General features: G+C 45.8%; 1 pseudogene; it reads right to left on the bottom strand.

Annotated features, from left to right (window-relative positions):
- Positions 8847 to 9995, bottom strand: Smt3h2-ps (SMT3 suppressor of mif two 3 homolog 2, pseudogene (S. cerevisiae); annotated as a pseudogene).

The following is a 14186-nucleotide window of genomic DNA, read 5'->3' as shown; positions in this document are numbered from 1 at the left end:
CGGTCAATGAAGCTTTTGACAGATGGATGAATGAGTGGACGGATGGTAATTAGATCTGGTTTCCAGAGAATGACTTCTATAATCAAAATGAACTATTTGAATAATGCAGAAGACCTGCTCCACTCTGCGCCTCCACGTTCCTGCCCTGGCAAATGGGGCCATAAACTGTGTTGGCAAAGTTATGAGGATAAGAGATATATAAATAAGGAAAAAGGCAGGCAAGCTGTTTTGCATACAAGAAATTTCCCAACCTTAATCGATTTGCTCACTTGTTTGCTTGATCAATCATTTAGGAGGAGCCTGTGTGCGGCAGATAAATGCAGGGTGACGCAGACACAGAAGTTCCACTGACACCAACAGGTACACGTAGTTCATAAAACACCAGAGCCCACCACTTCTCCCATCCTACTTCCCAGCATCCTGAGACCATCAGTTGGAGCAGGAGAAAATTTATGACAGCGGGTGTGGGAGTATGGTGGGACAACTCTGTCATCACAGGAGGAGGGACATGAACAGCAGAGAATTTGTTGGTCCAGATCATCCTTAGCTACACAGTGAGTTGCAGAATGGTCTGAGATACGAGTACTCCTGGAAGAAAAAGCAAGGATGCAGGCTGATGAGATGGCTCAGCGGGTAAGAGCACCCGACTGCTCTTCCGAAGGTCCTGAGTTCAAATCCCAGCAACCACATGGTGGCTTACAACCATCCGTAGTGAGATCTGACTCCCTCTTCTGGGGTGTCTGAAGACAGCTATGGTGTACTTACATAGAATAAATAAATAAATAAATAAATAAATAAATAAATAAATAAATAAATAAAAGCAAGGATGCTCACTGGGCTTGCACTAGAGCTAATCTCACTCCCTTGGCTTTGTAAATATGCACATTTCTGCACAGACATGACCACCTCACAATGGGGACCCTTTACAGAAGAAAGGTTATAGTTTTAAGTTACTTTTGAAGGCTTCAAGACAGGAGCTACTTTTGTAGTTCCCGCTGGCCTGGAACTCACTACAGAAAACCACATTGGCCTTGATTTCTCAGAAATCTCCCCTCTTCTAAACCCCCAACCCCCAGAGAAGGGATTGAAGGCCATCCACCCCCAACACTACTCCAGGCTACTATTTTTTTTAAGATTTATTTATTTATTTTATTTATATGAGTACACTGCAGCTGTCTTCAGATACCTGAGAAGAAGGCATCGGGTCCCATTACAGATGGTTGTGAGCCACCATGTGGTTGCTGGGATTTGAACTCAGGACCTCTGGAAGAGCAATCAGTGCCCTTAACTGCCGAGCCACCTCTCCAGTCCGTATTTTTTTTTTAATATTTATGTATCCATCTATTTTTCTAGGGTATGTGTGTGTGTGCCTGCCTGTATGTATGTGTACCACATGCATGTAAGAGCCTGCGGAGGTCAGAAGAGGGCACTGGGTACCCTGAAACTGGAGTTGCAGATGACTGTAAGTCTGCATGTGGACACTGGGGATCAGAACCTGGGTCCTCTAGGAGAGCAAATGCTGTTATCCTCTGATTGGTTTCTCTTTTTTTTTTTTTTTTGGTTTTTCGAGACAGGGTTTCTCTGTATAGCCCTGGCTGTCCTGGAACTCACTCTGTAGACCAGGCTGGCCTCAAACTCAGAAATCCACCTGCCTCTGCCTCCGGAGTGCTGGGATTAAAGGCGTGTGCCACCACGCCCGGCTCTCTGATTGGTTTCTCAATCCTTTATGATGATGATGATGATGATGATGATGACGATGACGATGATGATGATGATGTTAGATACATTTTATGTGTATTAGTGTTTCCCCTGCACATGGGTATGTGTGCCCTGTCCATGCCTGGTCCTAGAATCTAGGTCCTCTGGAAGAGCAGAGGCTAATGTTCTTAACCATTGAGGCATCTTCTCTAGCCCCAAGAAGAGACATTGTAAAAAAAAAAAAAAGGGGGACAGGGTTCTCTGTGTAGCCCTGATTGTCCTGGAACTCACTTTGTAGACCAGGCTGGCCTCAAACTCAGAGATCCACCTGCCTCTGCCTCCCGAGGGCTGGGATTAAAGGTGTGCGCCACCATGCCTGGCAACTATTGTAAGATTGTTTAAAATTCCTTTTTAAACATTTTTTTTCTTAAGATTTTCACATAGTTTGAGAATTTTTCTTTTTATTTTGATACTTTGAAGCATTCTAACCGAATGTTCTATGGGTAAAATCCTTAAGCCAGGCAGAGTCATGTATGTCTGTAATCCCGGCTCAGGAGGATAAGGTAGAAGGAACACAATTTGAGGTCAGCCAGGTTCATAGCAGTATCCTGTTTCAAAAATAAAATAGAAGGAGCTGGAGAGCTGCCTTGGCAGGTAAGATTACGTGTTGCTCTTGTAAAGGTCCTGGATTCAGTTCCCAGAATCCACATGGTGGCTCACTACCATTTGTAATTCTGGTTCCAAGAGATCTGTCTTCCAGCCTCAGTGGACATTAGGCACAGGTGGCACACATACATATACAAAGGCAAAACACTCTTACACATAAAATAAAATTAATAATAAAAATTAAAGAGGACATCTCTTTTCCTTCCTTAAATATATTACAATACAATGTGGTATGTGTGTGGGGGGAGAAGTTGAGACAAAATCACACTACATAGCTCTGGCTGTCCTAGAACTTGTCCTGGACAAGTGGAAAGTGTGCACTCCTGCGGCTTTCCACTCTGCTCTCTCACACCATTCAGAATCCTGTTCGGGGATAAATCTCACATCTCACATACAGTTTGAAAAAAGGAAAGGGCAGGGCAGTGGTGGCAGACTGAGGTGGAAGGATTGAGTGAGGTCAAGAGTATGGATCTAGCCTGGGCAACATAGTCAAGACTTCATCTCAAAAAATAAATACGGGGTGGGGGGAGGGGGTGGGAGAGATGGCTCAGTGGTTAAGAGCACTGACTGCTCTTCTGAAGGTCGTGAGTTCAATTCCCAGCAACCACATGGTGGCTCACAACCATCCATAACAAGATCTGATGCCCTCTTCTGGTGTGTCTGAAGACAGCTACAGTGTACTTACATAAAATAAATAAATAAGTAAATCTTTTTAAAATAAATAAATAAATAAATACAGAAGCTAGATGTGGTGCTGCACACTCATTCCAACCCTCGGAAGTCAGGGGTATGTGGACCCTCTGTGAGTTCTAAGCTAGCCTGGTCTACATAGTGAGTTCCAGAACAGACAGGGCTATGTAGAGAGACCCTGCCTCAAAAACAAACAAACAAACAAACAAACAAACAAGAGCAAACAAAACACAAAGCATGGTCTGATGAATAGGCACCATGGTGTAAAAAAAAAACCTTGCAACAGACTGAAACCAACTCTTTACAGATTGTTCTTTCACACCCTCCAGTGTAACAAGCGCCAGCTTCATATACCTGCCCCAAGTGAGTCCATGACGAGTGCTTCCCTGAGGCAAACCATGTACGATAGGCCCCAGTCTCTTAATCTCTCACTCTCAACCTCCTCGACAGACCTCCTCGACAGCCCTCCTTGACAGGCCCTGTCCCCAGGGGTTTCACTGTGAGACAACTTGGGCCCAGTGGAAGGGAGATGTGGAACGCAGAGGGGGAGCAGTTGGAAGGTAAGCTTGAAGGTGTTTAGGGGTACATAAGACTTGTGATCAAGGGTGGCTGAGGTCTCTGAGCAGCCATCATTTAGCTGAGTGGTCTGTCAAGGAAAGAAAGGGTCCAGCCAGAGTTTCCAGTTGAGGCGGGAACCTATGGGGGTAAGATTGGAAATATAGTTGAGAGACCAGGGCATGACAGAATGGCAGTAGGTATTTATGGTAGAGTTATAAGATCATTGGGGAGTGTAGAAACTTCCCTCCTAGAGTTACCTTTGTCCTGACCCATGAGTTTTTTCTTTACTGTCTTTTCTTCCTTTATCTGTTTTATTGAGCTAGGGTTTCACTATGGATAGCTGGCTAGACTGGAATTTGCTAAGTAGACTACCAGGTTGGCCTCAAACTCGTCAGAGAGCCACCTGCTTCTGCCTTCCCAGTGGCCAGGATTAGAGGTGGTATGCTGTCACACCCTGCAGCCTTTGGGAAAAATTATGTGTTTGTTTATTCATATATAGTGTGCATTGTACATATTTGTACATACATCATATGGAGGTTAGAAGCCAGATTGAAGGAGTCAGTTCTCACCTTCTCCCTTTACATGGGTTCAGGGCCTGTTACTCACTGAGCCAGCCCACTGGCCCTCATGTGTGTTATATCACAACTGAGAGAGCAGTAGTGGGAGCAGACCCGAAAGCAAGACCGAGCGTGGGAGGGAGAGCATGAGAAGGGCTTTGCAGATGTGACTAAATCAGAGGCTTGCCTTAAACGTTTATTTAACTTGTGTGTTTGTTTAAGAGAGGGTCTCACTGCATAGCTCTGGCTGGAACCCTCTATGCAGACCAGGCTGGCCTCAAACTCACAGAGATCCACCTCCCTCTGCCTCTCCAGTGCTGGGATTGAAAGTGTGCACTACTGGGGCTGGTGAGATGGCTCAGTGGTTAAGAGTGCCAACTGCTCTTCCAAAGGTCCTAAGTTCAAATCCCAGCAACCACATAACAAAAATCTGATGCCCTCTTCTGGAGTGTCTGAAGACAGCTACAGTGTGCTTACATATAATAAATAAATAAATATTTTTAAAAAAAAAAGAAAGAAAGTGTGCACTACTAATGCCTGGTTTAGAGAAGTCAGGATCTTGCTATGCTGCCAAGGCTGGCTTCACACTCCTGTGCTTAAGTGATTTAAAAAATCGGTCTCCTGAGTAGCCAGGATTGAAGGCATACATCAGCAGACTTAGCTTGTAAATGAAGGATTTTGAATTGGGGAGATTATGCTGGATTATCCAAGCAGACCCTAACTGTAACCACAAGGATTCTTTTGTTTTGTTTTGTTTTGTTTTTTAAAAAGGGGGTTTTCAAGTCGGGGTTTCTCTGTTGAGCCCTGGCTTGTCCTAGCACTCACTCTGTAGACCAGGCCACAAGTGTTCTTATGAAAGGTAAGTGAAAGCCGGGCGTGGTGGCTCACACTTTTAATCCCAGCACTTGGGAGGCAGAGGCAGGTGAATTTCTAAGTTCGAGGCCAGCCTGGTCTACAAAGTGAGTTCCAGGACAGCCAGGGCTACACAGAGAAACCCTGTCTCGAAAAACCAAAACCAACCCTCACCCCCCCAAAAAAAAGGAAAAAAAAAAGAAAGGTAAGTGAAGCAGGTCTGACCAACAGACATGGAGGAAGTGATAAAGTGGGGACAGAGAGTATGGTGACAGGGCTACAAGCCAAGGAATGACAGCAGTCACAAGGAGCTGGAAGAGACAATGAGTACCTTTTCTCTTAGAGAGTCCAGAGCAGCTTTGGCGACACCTTGATTTTGGCTCAGTGAAATTGATTTTAGATTTCTATTTCCCAGAACTGTGAAAGAGCAGATTTCCAAATTTCTGTTGTCTTAAGCCACCAGGCTAATGGTGATGAGTTAGAGCAGCCACAGAGAAGCTAACCCTGAAGCTTTGGTGTGAAGTTGGAAGTTATCGTGAGGCACTTAGATATGCTTGGGAATCACTGGTGGAAATGTAAGGGCATAAGTGGGGACTACTGGAAAGTACATGGGTGCTGTTGGAACTATCAAAGGGATGTGGCTTCACTGGAGACTGGTTTGTGTATAATTGGGAGACTGGGACTGTAAATGGGGGACAGTTGCAAGTAACACTAGGGGATAGTGAGGGGCAATTTTAGGGTATAGTTGGGAATTCTTGGGGCATGGTATAGATGGCACAGTTGACAAAACTGGTTTTAAGGGTTTTTTTGTTTGTTTGTGAGACAGGGTTTCTCTGTATAGCCCTGGCTGTCCTGGAACTCACTTTATAGACCAGGCTGGCCTTGAACTCAGAAATTTGCCTGCCTCTGCCTCCCTAGTGCTGGGATTAAAGGCGTGGGCCACCACGCTTGGCGGTTTTAAGGTTTTAAAAGTGTGTGTGTGTGTGTGTGTGTGTGTGTGTGTGTGTGCGCGCGCGCGTGTGTTTGTGTGTTTCTGTGACCATGGTCTGTTCTCAGGATCTTTGGCAAGTTTGAGACAAGCCTGAACTAGTGGAGACCCTGTCTCAAAAGAGAGAGCTACAGAGATGGGGGAGTAGAAGGGAGGAATCATGGTGCATACATTTCATCCCAGTGCTCAAAGGCAGAAGCCAGACTGGGCTACAGAGTTCTAGGACAGCCTGTGCTTTGTAGAGAGACCCTTTCTCCAAAACAAAAAAGAGAATAGAAAAGAAGGAAAGGAGGCTGGAGAGATGGCTAAGTGGTTAAGAGCACTGACTGCTCTTCCAGAGGTCCTGAGTTCAAATCCCAGCAACCACATGGTGGCTCACAGCCATCTGTAATGAGTTCTGATGCTGTATTCAATGTCCTCTTCTGGTGTGTCTGAAAATAGCTAAAGTGTACTCACATAAATAAGTAAACAATTTTTAAGAAGGAAAGGAGAGAAAGAAAGGGAAGAGAAGGGAAGGGAAGGGAAGGGAAGGGAAGGGAAGGGAAGGGAAGGGAAGGGAAGGGAAGGGAAGGAGGGAAAAAAGGCAGGAATCTCAGAAATAAATCATAGATAAAGGATGCATGCACACACACACACACACAAAGGGCCAGACAAGTTAGGCATGAAAATAATTAAACAGTGTAGTTTAGTTGGGGATTACAGTTTTACAGTTTGTGGTGTAGTTGTGAGACCCAGGAAAGGAGTTAGGGAGTATTTATAGGCAGAGTTGGGGCTCTTGGGTAATTTTAGAGGTGACATAATTATTGAAAAGTTTGAAGTCAGTGATGTTATGTATTGTTAAAAAGCATTTTGGGATATTTTTGGAAGTTTGTTTTTGTTTTTGTGTTTATTTTTAGGCTTGTTTTTAACATTTAAAAAACTCTCTGGGGCTGGTGAGATGGCTCAGTGGGTAAGAGCACCCAACTGCTCTTCCGAAGGTCCGGAGTTCAAATCCCAGAAACCACATGGTGGCTCACAACCATCCGTGTACTGGCTAGTTTTGTGTCAACTTGACACAGGCTGGAGTTATCACAGAGAAAGGAGCTTCAGTTGAGGAAATGCTTCCATGAGATCCAACTCTAAGGCATTTTCTCAATTAGTGATCAAGGGGAAAGGCCCCTTGTGGGTGGGACCATCTCTGGGCTGGTAGTCTTGGGTTCTATAAGAGAGCAGGCTGAGCAAGCCAGGGGAAGCAAGCCAGTAAAGAACATCCCTCCATGGCCTCTGCATCAGCTCCTGCTTTCTGACCTGCTTGAGTTCCAGCCCTGCGTCCTTTGGTGATCAACAGCAGTATGGAAATGTAAGCCGAATAAACCCTTTCCTCCCCAACTTGCTTCTTGGTCATGATGTTTGTGCAGGAATAGAAACCCTGACTAAGACAATCCGTAAGGAGATCTGACTCCCTCTTCTGGAGTGTCTGAAGACAGCTACAGTGTACTTACATATAACCAATAAATAAATCTTTAAAAAAAAAGATTTTTTTTTTTTGAGAATCATAATTACCACTCTAGGATTCTTACCGGAAATGTTAATAGATTAAAAAAAAAAACTCTCTGTATGTTTGTGTGTCTGTGTGTGGATTTCTGGGAACTCTTCTGCTTTGTAGCTGAAAGATGATAGTGAGTGGTTTGGGGGTACAATTAATAGATCATCAATTAGACAAATATTCAGTAATGAAAAGAACAAAGAAGAGACTACTTGGTACACACTACAATAGGTATAGAACTTCAAAACCTATGCTATGGTAAAGCTCTTTTGAGAGGCTGAGGCAGAAGCATCATGAAGAGTCCAAGCTAGCCTGGGACACAGTGTGAGACCATGTCTCAAAAAAATGATCATTACCACCCAAAAGCCTATGCTAAGCTACACATTAAAACATCTACAGCCCCGAGTGGGAGTGAGGGATGGGGTGGCAGTGCACACCTTTAGTCCTAGCACTTGGGGAGGCAGAGGCAGGCGGATCTTGAGTTTGAGGCCAGCCTAGGCTACAAAATGAATTCCAGGACAGTCATGACTACACAGAGAAACCCTGTCTCAAAAAACAAAGTAAAACAACCCCCCCCCCATCTACATACTGGAGCTAGAGAGAAGACTCCACATTTAGGAGCACTTGCTGCTCTTCTAGAGCACTCCCGTGGCTCAGAGCCATTTGTATCTCCAATTCTAGGGAAGCTGCTGCCCTCTTCTGGCCCCCGCAGGCGCTGAATGCATGTTGTACACATAGATACATACATGCAGGCAAAACACTCATATACCTAAAATAAAAGTGACATATAAAAATGACATGTCTAGGATAAAGGGAATCCATAGACAGTTGATTTGTGGTTGTCTAGGAGTGTGATTGGGACCTTACTGGGATGGTGGAGGCGAGAGGCTAAGGAGTTGATTTTAATTTTATTTCTTTTGTTTTTACATGTATGACTGTATTTCCTGCATGTATCTGTGAGCACCACTTGCAAGGACCACCATCTGAATGCTGGGAAGCAAACTCAGGTCCTCTGGAAGAGCAGTCGCTGTTCCTAACCATCTGTGCCATCTCTCCAGCTCCACGGATCAGGAGTTGACTCTCATCCTCAGTCACACAGCAAGGTCCAGGCCTTCTTAGGCCATATGAAATTGTCTTTAAAAGTAGGGGAAAGTCGAGAGCTATGGCTCAGGAGGCGGAGGTAGGAGGATCAGAAGTTCAAGACTATCTTTGACTACTTAGAATTGAGAATTAGCCTGTCCCTCATGGGACATCGTCCCCCAAACAAACAAACAAAAAAAAAACAGCAAAGGAAGTTTTTTTTTTTCATTTTAAATAAGAAGTTTATTTAAACAACAAGACGCTTGACTTGAAGGGAAAACTATCTAGGATCATTTTGTTCAAGAGTAATTTATCCCTACTTAAAGACAGATTGCCCTACATGTAACAGCTACGTACAAAAAAGTTATAAAATTATCCTTGGTTTTACAATGATAAATGAAAAACATTAAAATTCTCCAATCGAACAAGGTATGCAAGGATTTGGTGTTGGGTTCTTTTGTTAAAACAATGAGAGCAAAATAACTTACTGGAATATAAAGATGAGAGCTGAATGAGCATGCCACTAGTGGAGAAGGGGTATTTTCACAGACCCAGTATTTTCCCCCAGACCATCTCCATCTGATGCCAACCAGAACAGAACATTGGCCATTTAGTTTAAAAAAGGAAAAGAAAGAGAGAGCACTATGCGTGTGCACATACACCAGTTACTTTATGTACAATAAAGAAATGGGGACAGGGAAATGAAAGAAGAGAAAACTATACTGTAGTAGTCAGGATGTGGTGGGACCAAATTGTGGCTTTCTAATTGAGAATGTATTCTTGGTCTATAACAAAATTCTGGAGTAAAGTAGCAGGCTCCCTTTTTTTTTTCTTTCTTTTTTTTTTTTTTTTGGGTTTTGGTTTTTTTGAGACAGGGTTTCTCTGTATAGCCCTGGCTGTCCTGGAACTCACTTTGTAGACCAGGCTGGCCTCAAACTCAGAAATCCGCCTGCCTCTACCTCCTGAGTGCTGGGATTAAAGGTGTGCGCCACCACGCCCGGCTAGGCTACCTTTTTAGTAGACACCTCCAGTCTGTTGCTGGAACACATCAATTGTATCTTCCTCCATTTCCAACTGTGCAGGTGTGCCTGTTTCGTTGATTGGCTGCCCATCAAACCGGAATCTGATCCGCCTCATTGACAAACCCTGCCGTTCACAATGGGCTTTCATTAGTTTACTAAGTGGTGTATGCCTCTTAATCTTAAACTGCACCACAGAACCATCCTGTCCCGCCACCTTCAAATTAATATGATCCTTCTTCTCAGTCTTGTCTCCTTCCTTGGGTTTCTCGTCGGCCATGGCGAGCGCCAGAGTCTCCTCAGCTGCCGCTTCACAAAAGAGGCACCCGGTCCTCACTGAGGGAGCACACAAGCAGCACCAGAACAAAGGAAGTTTTGTAGAGATGGAATGGTCTGTTAGTGGAAGGTGGTTTGTTTTGGTGGGGTGTCCATGGAGCATGGTTTGCAGTAAAACCAGTGACAGTTGGAAGCAATTAGAGGTGCAGGTGGAGTCTATATTGAACATAACTGGAGTTCTTTGGGGTGGCCTTGCAGGTTCTTGGATAATCCACTCAGAGTCCGACAGAGGGTGGTGTGATTATAGTGTTTGGGGTATACAGAAGGTGTTTCCCATGCACCGTGAATTTAGGATTTAGGAATGATATTTGGAGTTTGGCTTTTTTTCCCCACTGGTAGAGCACTAGCCTATTACATATGAGGCCTTGGGTTCCTGAAATTCTAGGTACCGCAAATGAATGAATGATTAATATAAATGCTGTTTAGAAGTCATTGGCTTCGAGAGTCAATTGAGGATAGTGAAGAAGGGATAGTTCAGAGGCTATGGATGGCAGTTTACTGGTGCAAACTGAGTATTGATGAGGAGTGGACTGGAGGTACTGTTTGGGATTAACAGTTGAGGGAATTATGGGAAGTGATTTGGGGGTGCAATTCAGATGTAAAGAGAGATTTGGAGGCTACGGGAGTGTAGCTTGAAGCATACACTCTAAGGGCATGCTATGAAAAACAAATTGTGCATACAATTTTGACATCCATGGAGGCTAACTTGCAGGTCTAACCTAGGGTCAACAAATGATTTCTGCATGCTTGATCAAGAGATTTATGAGTTTGGTGCAGGCCAAAGACAGCAGAGAATGGCTTAGCCTAAAGGTACTGCTTGAGATCAGACAATACTTTGGAGAGATAATTTGAAGGATGATGGAAGGTCGTTTTGGGGAGCATCTAGGAGACGGCAATAGGAGCTTTTGGGAGGCACGATAAAGGCTTATCCATAGCATTTGGGATATTGTCTTAGGGAAGAGTGACTTGGAGTCAGAGGATCAGGGCGGCTCACCTAGGGGGTGTGGCTTAAAGCTCTGCCGCCCCAAAAAAGCGCGTGCGCACAAACTCCCCGCTTCTTCTTCATTCCTGGTGCTCCCAAAGCAGGAAAACCTAAGACCCAAGCTGGCGCCTGCGCACTTTGTCTCTGCCGCTGCTGTGGTCCTGCGCCCCGCCCCCCTCGTCCTCCAGCCCCCTAGGTTCGCGCTCAGCGGCGGAGGTGGCTGTGCAGCCAGAAACGGACGTCCTGAGTTAAAGGTGAGGGGCGCGGGGCCGCCGCCCACGGCGGGGCCACCGCACCTCTCCCGCCATCCGGGGGTCCCCCATCTGCCTCTGAAGGCGAACGCTTGTGTGTGCGGTCAAACGCGGCCCAGAGGTAGGGAGCAGGCGAGGAGGCGCGCGCCCAGGAACGAGCGGGGCGCTGCGCGAGAAGGCGCGCCCACTACATCCCTTTCGGCCTCTACGGACCCCACCTGCGCGGCAGTGCAAGGACCCTCGGTAAGTAACCGTTCCAGCCAGAAGAAGAAGGGTGGGGACAGGGCGGGACGAGTCCTGGAAACGCCCACAAGGATGGACTTGCGCGCGCACCTACACCCTCTGACCCTATGCCCCCACCCCTGACCCCTGTCTGACCTGACGACATCCCTTTTGAACCCCAAAGTCCTGGCAACCTTGGCCCAGAACCTTCAGTTCTACCCCTGACCTAACTATATTTTGGCGTGGTGTGATCTTGAACCCCTTCTTTGTCCGCCCAGTTCTGATTCCCAACCCCAACCAGGTTTGTTTTTGGTCCAAATCCTTCCTTGCTTGACCCTATCCTATCTCCAAAGCCCTTGTTTCAATGCACAGCATTAACTCAGATTCTGATCTGATGCTTGACCACACTGTTCTTAAAATGCTTATCCAGTCTCCGAATCCCTTCCAGTCAAATGCGCTGACACTCTGTAACCCTAATTTGTTCCAATTCTATCCTGATTGCTGACCTCTGACTTCTGTAATGCTCCCCACTACTGTCCCCCCCACCCCGCCACTGCTCATCTCCATCATGGCTCACTACCTTTAGACATCCTCTTCTGTCTCCTGCAGTTTTTCCTTTTTCTGTCCCAGCAGCACCTACTGCATCCCTGTCTTCATTCTGCCCTGGTCTTCTTTTTGTTCCTGACCTCGCCTTGAACCTGCTGCTCTTTCCCTCTCCCTGCTCACTGGCTTGGCTTATCTCAGTCATACCTTCTAGCTATTGTTCTATACCGTTGACTGTCTCCTTGTACTTTCTGTCCTCTTCTGAACCCCAGTCTTCTATCTGGTGTCTCATCTTGGCTGTATTCGTCTTTTTAGATAGGATTTGTCTATGTAGCCTTGACTGTCTTGGAACTTGCTATGCAGTCCAGGATGGCCACAAACTTGTGGGGTCCTTTTGCCTCTGCCTACTGAGTGCTTGGACTATGGACTTGTACCAGCACCGTGCTCCACCTTAGTTTTTAGACAGGATCTTACTATGTAGCCCAGGCTGGTCTGAGACTTGTAATCATTCTGTCTGCACCTCCAGAGTGCTAGGGTTACAGGTGTATCCCACCATAGCTGGCACCTGCTCTGCCTCTGGATCACCATCCTATAGGGACTTTTTCTGTTTTATATCCTACACTCATTTTTGTCCTAACCTCTCATACCACCCCCCAAAACAAGTCCCCTATTTTACCTGTTATTGTAGCCTTCCAACCCTCTCCTCCTTCCTAACACCCATTTCCCATCTCTTTTGGACTCTGGATCTCATTATACCTTGCCTCAGAACTTGAAGGCTCTGTTGTCCCCAGGGCTCCCAAAGTGTGCTCTTTTTTTTTTTTTTAAAGATTTATTTACTATTATATCTAAGTCTTCAGACTCACCAGAAGAGGGTGTCAGGTGTCATTACAGATGGCTGTGAGCCACCACATGGTTGCTGGGGATTGAGGGATTTGAACTCAGGACCTTCGGAAGAGCACTCAGTGCTCTTAACCGCCGAGCCATCTCTCCAGCCCCCAAAGTGTGCTTCTTATACTGCTTTTAACAGGACCGAGGCTGGGCAATGATGACACACGCCTTTAATCACAGCGTGATTGGAAGGCAGAGGCAGGCAGATTTCTGAGTTCGAGGCCAGCCTGGTCTACAAAGTGAGTTCCAGGACAGCCAGGGCTATACAGAGAAACCCTGTCTCGAAAAACCAAAAACCAAAACAAAACAAAACAAAACAGGACCGAGTAGGCTTGTAAGCTCCGTGTGGCAGGTGGAGTTTTTGTATGGGATTTCCCCTCCTCCATCTCCATCCTGGTGATCTCACAGCGAGCTTGCATTTCTCTTCCTGCCCAGGAGTGCATGGAAATGTTCCTCCACCTCCATGCTTTCCCCAAATGTGAACAAACAGCCTAAATTATTCATTGACTCTCTGGGAGTCTGAGAGGTCTGGATTGTGTTTCCAGCCTTTCTATAGTGGGGACTGTCCCATGTTGCGTTTGGGAGGTATGGAGGTTGAAAACGTACGAGGTTGAGAGACAGACACAGGGTATGAGTCTTTGAAGTCATGGTTATCTGCTTCACCTGCTTCACCTGCTTCACCTGATCTTGGGGGTATGCACTCTGCTCTTTGGGGACTGACAAAACAAAACACTTTTCTAGGTCACAGACTTCAGGACTTGGTGGGGGTGGGGTGAGAGAAGGGATTTATCCCTTTCCCTTATGAAGTCATCAGTAAACATTTTGATGCTAACCCCATCTCCTCCCTTGGCATCTCTGTGTGAGTGTGTAGGGTATAGGCAGTGACTATTGCTGGATATTGGAATGAGGCCCGTTCAGCCTGGTAGTGCTATGCACCTGTATCTCCAGCTACCCAAGAAGCAGATCTTGGGGGGGGGGTCACTTGATCCCAGAAGTCCTTGTTCATCTCAGGAAATAGCAAGACCCACCATTTGTTTGTTTGTTTCTCAGACAGGGTCTCACTATGTAATTCTAGCTGGCCTTGAATTCCCTATATAGACCAGATTGGCCTTGAACTCAAAAGGATACACCTGCCTCTGCCTCTTGAGTGCTAGGATTAAAGGAGTGTGCTACAATGCCTGGCAAGATACATCACCCTCCAGAATACTTTTATATGTTGATTTTTTTTTTTTTTGGTTTTTTGAGACAGGGTTTCTCTGTGTAGCCTTGGCTGTCCTGGAACTCACTCTGTAGACCAGGCTGGCCTTGAACTCAGAAATCCGCCTGCCTCT

This window comes from Mus musculus, chromosome X (assembly GCF_000001635.26).
Source record: "Mus musculus strain C57BL/6J chromosome X, GRCm38.p6 C57BL/6J".
Classification (NCBI taxonomy): domain Eukaryota; kingdom Metazoa; phylum Chordata; class Mammalia; order Rodentia; family Muridae; genus Mus; species Mus musculus.
This window is presented reverse-complemented; position numbering and strand designations above follow the sequence as displayed.